The sequence below is a fragment of the Chenopodium album genome, chromosome 23 (assembly GCF_948465745.1).
Source record: "Chenopodium album chromosome 23, dcCheAlbu1.1, whole genome shotgun sequence".
Lineage (NCBI taxonomy): Eukaryota > Viridiplantae > Streptophyta > Magnoliopsida > Caryophyllales > Amaranthaceae > Chenopodium > Chenopodium album.
Window position 1 is genome coordinate 6,893,563 of NC_137856.1, and position 6,000 is coordinate 6,899,562.

Consider the following 6,000-nt stretch of genomic DNA (forward strand, 5'->3'; position numbering starts at 1 on the left):
CGGTTCGTCAATTTATAGAGGAGAGAGAAATAGAGAATGTGGTGATGAGAAATTTGTTTCGTTGATTTGCAGAGGAGAAAGAATGTGTTGATGAGAAATTGAAAGAGGAAATGAAAATTTTAATTGTTTGTCAGTCTTTGATTTTATTTTTTTTTATTTTTTTTTATTTTTTTTACAAAAATATAGCTGTTGTCGATTGGGAAAGAAATTAAGGAAGAAAGTGGAAATATTATGGGTCGTTTTTAGCAAGAAAGAAATAGTGAGAAATCAGCACATATGGGCCGGTATGGTCCACAATAGACTAATTGATCTAAAGGTGTTCATAATTTCGAGTCGAGTCGGGCCTTGATATTAAATGTCATGTCCAAACCCGCTCAAAAGTGACGGACTTGTAGGGTCAAAATGGGCTTTTTGGACTTTGTCGGGTTCAGGCTTTTAATTAAAAATTTGTTTTTTAGCTTTCCCAAACCCACCCTATATTCGGGTCAGGCCATTGTTGATCACCTATACCGAAATCAAAGTTGGATTCGTCACAAATATTTGGATTTTAAAATTAATTTGGAAAGTTTGTCAAAAATAAGTCAACATTTACATGATTAGGTTAGAATTAAATAAGCTAATCTTTACACGGTCGGCTGACATGCGAGTAACCCCGGACTGACCGAGCAACCCATAACCGACAAAGTAACCCCTGACCGATCGAGTAATCCTTGACCAAGTAACCCTTGACAGAACGAGTAATCCTTAACCAAGTAACCCAGCCACATATGAAACTTTGTGTTTGATTAACTAAAAATAAGTCGACCTTTTACGGGTATTAAATTTAGTTAGGTCAAATGGCCTTCAACCTGCGATACAAAGTCACTTTCCTGTAATACCCCTCATGATTGCTTTAAAGAAGTTTGATATACTACTCATATCAACAAGATGCATCTTCCTTTTAGGAAGCTCATACGCTAAGAATACTCCATAGTTAAGCGTGCTTGGCTGGGAGTAGTCTTGGGATGGGTGCCTGGGAAGTTTTCCTGGGGTGCGCATGAGTGAGCACAAAATGCGCCGGAAGGACTCGTGTTGGTTTGTGGGGACAGTTGTTGGCCCTCGATGGGCATTTTGTGACAATAGGCTCCTCCCTAATTTGTTTGGGGTCGGGGTGTTACATTCCTCCTTTTATTTTTATATTTTTAAATTAAAATTCTTTTATCCCCTCGAATCATTACCTTCAAGCTAACTAACCACCACAACCAACGAATCACCCTCAACCCCCTCACCACCCATGCCCAACCACCATCTTTGAGACTCATTATTGCCCACTATCTCTCTAGAAGAGAGAGGGGTTGAACCGAGAAAGAACTAGCATGTGTTCGGCAAGGGGTTTCTTGGGCGGGTGAGCAAGAAGAGTAGCAATATCAGTAGTGTAAGAGTGGTAGTAGTTTCTTGTGGCACATCAAGAAGCGGATTTGCCGGTGTTCAACTGGTAGAAAGGGGTAAGGGTCGGCCAGCGCCGGGAGGCAGGGTCGGGCTGGGCTGGGGTTAGGGAGGATAAAGGGTGTGGGTTTTTTTGAAAAAAATATTTATTTAATTATTAAAAAAACTAACCCTAGTTAAGTGTTTTATATATAATTTATCATTAATGTTATAATTAGCTTATAAGTAGTACTAATAATTCATGATTACTAAAGATAATAAGTTTTTTCACATTTCATTAAAGAGAAAATTAAAAAACACAAGAGTATCAAAAGTGAATTTCCAAAAAAAAAAAAAATGTCAAATTACGTCAATTATTCTAACACAAAGACATTATTTGTTACTCGCATTATATTTCAAGTGCATTAGCACAACATAAACTTGTAATTAAAGATGGACATTGTGTCGTGTCGTGCCGTGCCTGGGTGGGGCTCGTGTCGTGCCGTGCCGTGCCACGTTTTGGCACACTCCAGCCCATGGAACGGCACGACCCACGTGCCTGGCAGGTTCGTGCCGTGTCGGGCTGCGGGCCACCACAGTTTTTTTTTTTAAATATATATATAAATTATGAAAATATCGATATATATTATAAAATTAACGTGCTGGCGGGCCGTGCCGGCGTGCCGACGATCGTGCCCGTGCCGTGCAGTGCCAATTTTCAACATTTGTGTTCACGGCACGGCCCATGACCCACAAGTGGGCCGACGTGTCATGCCGGAATCGTGTTGGGCCCGTGCCGCCCACGTGCCGGCACGGCCCATGCCCTCCTTTACTTGTAATTACACTATGGAGTACATCTAGACCTTTCAGGTCAATGAGTTGGGTTCAAGTTAAATTTCGAGTTGTTTGGTTCGAGTCATTTGGATCATTACAAAATATGATAAATGGGTTATGTCAGGTCGATTTTAGGTTGTTTCTTTGGATCGGGTTAATTAGGTTTGGGTTCTTTTTCAGTAACTCGGGTTTGGAATTGGGTCAGGTCAATAATTGATAGGTCTAGGTAGAGGCATTCCAAATGGAGGGTTGAGAGATATATAGAAGTGTCTCACAGGAGCAGGTTGGTCATTTTATGCGGGATTTAAATTTTTCCTTTGTAGATTCAGTGGTACGAAATATAATTTTAGTGGTATTTCAAAAGTAGTTCAAACGTCTCATTAGACTGTTAAACAATACGTACCATTGGAGCTTCACTGGTGCAGATTACACTCTCAGTGGTACATAATATAATTTAAGTGCTACTTACAAAAATACTCAGTGGTACAAAATATGCTCTCAATAGTTGTGGTCTTTTTTGTCTTTTTTTGCACGTGAAACCATTTCTGACGAAAAGGTGGGCCCCACTCCACCCTTTTTTCACTCTCTCTATCTCTCTCATCCTTTCTCCCTCTTCCTAGTACATTTGTTATATTATTTTATGTTGTGAGACATTATATTTTGTCCCACAACCCTACATTTATACTTCCTCGGTCTAGGTACATTAAGGTATTCCACATCACCAACTTTTATATGTGACTGACTACATTGTGTGTTAAGCCTTTATGGGGTTACTTAATTGGTTAAAAATTATAGGGGTTACTTTGTGGATAATATAGACGGAATTCTGTCAGTGTTGCAGGAATTACTCAATATGTATAATAAGGGGTTACCTTATCAATATAATAAAGGTTAACTGATTTTTTTTATAAGCGGTCACACAGTGTGGCCAACCGCACAAAAAACTTCCTGATTCCATATACAATCATTAGAGGAATGAAGTACATCTTATATCAATTTCTCATTTATTAGGTAAATATATTACATATAAGGGCAATATCAATAAGAGGTTTGTGGGAACAATTAAGAGGTTTGTGAACAAACCTCTTGTTGTGGGTTGAAGTTTGTTTTCTAATGGTTTGTCTACACAAACCGGTTTGAACTTGTTGAGTTGATAAAAATTTGAACTTTTGGTTTAGATGAATTTGATGAGTTGTATTGATAGTGGGTCCCCTACATAAACCTGTAAATAGGTTTATCTATTGTTATGAAAGTTTTACTTTGTGGATAATATAGACGGAATTCTCTTAAAGGTTTGTTCTATTGTGGATGCCCTTTCATCTCGTGCATTTGTATCGGTACATTCTAGTCTTATACATAGTGTAAAGGAAAGAGTCTGTTACATTACTTTCACTCCAAACTAAATGGAGCATTTGTTTGCATCCCTTATCGAATATCTCATTTACCTTACTTTTAAGTTGTTTAGGGTAAAACCATTTCCAATAGTGAGACTTATTGGAGCTTTTTTTAAGAGAGAAAAAACTTATTATTTATAAAGGATACCAATAAGTTGGTATCTAAACTCAAATACTCAAAACGAAAGTTTCCAAAGAAAGAGTCAACTTTGAGTCTCCCTTTAAAAAAAAAAAAAAAAAAAAAAAAAAACCTACTTTGAGTCTCAATTGACAAAAAGGTGGGTCCTTTTCAATTTATATTGGTTTATTTATTTATTTATATCCCTACCTTATAAAAAGTAGAAAATAACTCTTAGGAATAGTGTGCTACCAAATATACCCTTAAAAATATGTATAAAATTGTGTACAAAAATGTATATTTACTTTTTTACCCTCATTAATATGTTTACTCTCATTAATATATTTAATAAGGTTTTTTTTTCATTAAACATACCATCAATTAATACAAAGTTTTTTGAAAAACTTGTAATGCCTTTTTTTAAATAAAAAAATTATAATGTTTTGTACTTCATATGTTATTATTGTTATTTAAAAAGGAAAAAAAAAATTGTATGTTCGAAGACTTTGTTTATTACCACGAGATGCTTTATTTTTACTCCTTCGTGGTTGCTCTTCTTATTTACAATTTTGTTGTCCTTTAATTATTACAAATATTGTTATTGTTTATTAGCTTTTTAATTGTACATTATTTGATGGTACGCACGTAAACAACGTGGAATTTAAATGACATTCATATTAAATAATGATATTTGAGCAGATGTTATCAAGAGGTATAAATAACTTTAAAATCCTAAAATCGAAGGAAATCGATGATAGAAAAAAAAATGTATTAAATATGGAGAGAATTTAAGAGGAAAAATATAACTAAGTGGTTATTGCTTTATTATTAGATATAGATATAGATATTAGATGGTCGTAGAACATTGAACTTACATTATTAAGTTTTTAGCTACAACGAACATTTCACATATATTACTCCGTATGAGCAAGCTCACAAAAAATTCGTTTGAAGAAAAATACGTTAAGTATTATTGAATCATGCAAATCAATTAAGAATTCTAAACTAGATTAAGATATGAAGGGATGCAAATCAATTAAATATTATTTAATAATAATTTTGAAATAACACTGTCAAACTTTTGAGGGTTTTAAAAAATAATTATCATTTAAGATTTTGGTGGCTTTTTTATATTTCTACAAAACCACTATATAGGCACATAACCAAATAATACGTATTAAAACTACCAGATCTACCACCCAAACCAAAGGTGTAACTACTCGCTAATACAACTTCTATGCAAGAGCTAACTTTTTCGCGCGCATCCCGCGCGTAGGATACCCTAGTTAACTTAAAATTGATTGTTTAATTCATTAATTGAATGTAGTGGAGCATATTAGTATACTTAAGAGAGTCTCACCATTAAGAAATTAAATTTCACACGAGTTGCTAAATTTAGAAGTGGGTTGGATATCACCATTGGGTGTGAAAAACAACTTATTTTGTATTTTAATACTCAAAGTTGAGTCTCACCATAAGTGATGGTCTAATACAGAGTCAAATTGTTATGATTATACGAAATGTAATATGAAAATTATGCTAGTTTGGAAAAATTGCCCATTCCGATTTTTACCTCATCCGCCCAAAATTATCCCATCTTTCGATTATTTTTTAATAATCCGACCTTTATAGCCAATCCACTCAAAATGGTCCCAACTGGTCATGTAACTTGTAATACCAAGTTACCTTGACATATGGTGGCCTATGATTGATAAAAAAATAAATAAAAATAGATTTTTTTTTACAAAAAGTTAATTTTTTTAAAGAAAAATAAAAATAAATAATTAATATTTAAAAAACAACTCCACCAATTGCCCAACCACTGTCCCTACTGCCTGAGTCAGTCCCCTACCCCACGGCTTCGGCCATCAGACACCCAACACCGACGCCGACATTGGCACATTAGCTCTCACTGAAAAGGAGGTGATCCAACCAAACCCCCTCCCCTAAACCACCAACTTCCCTCCCCCCCACACAAAAATCCAGGAGGCAGTGTTTCGATAAAGCACGTCCCAATCCTAGCTTGTTGTCAATAGTTACTTACTTGAGACCATTTTAGGTGGATTGAGTAGAAAGGTTGGATTATTAAAAAATAATCCATAGATGCGATTATTTTGGGCGGTAAAAGTTAGATTATTCTGACAATTTTTCCAATTAGTTTTCCAAAATCACAATTTAAAGTTAAAAATTTGCTGTAACTTTGACACGGAGTATATCTAACTTGCATTACCAGTATAATGTGAATATAAA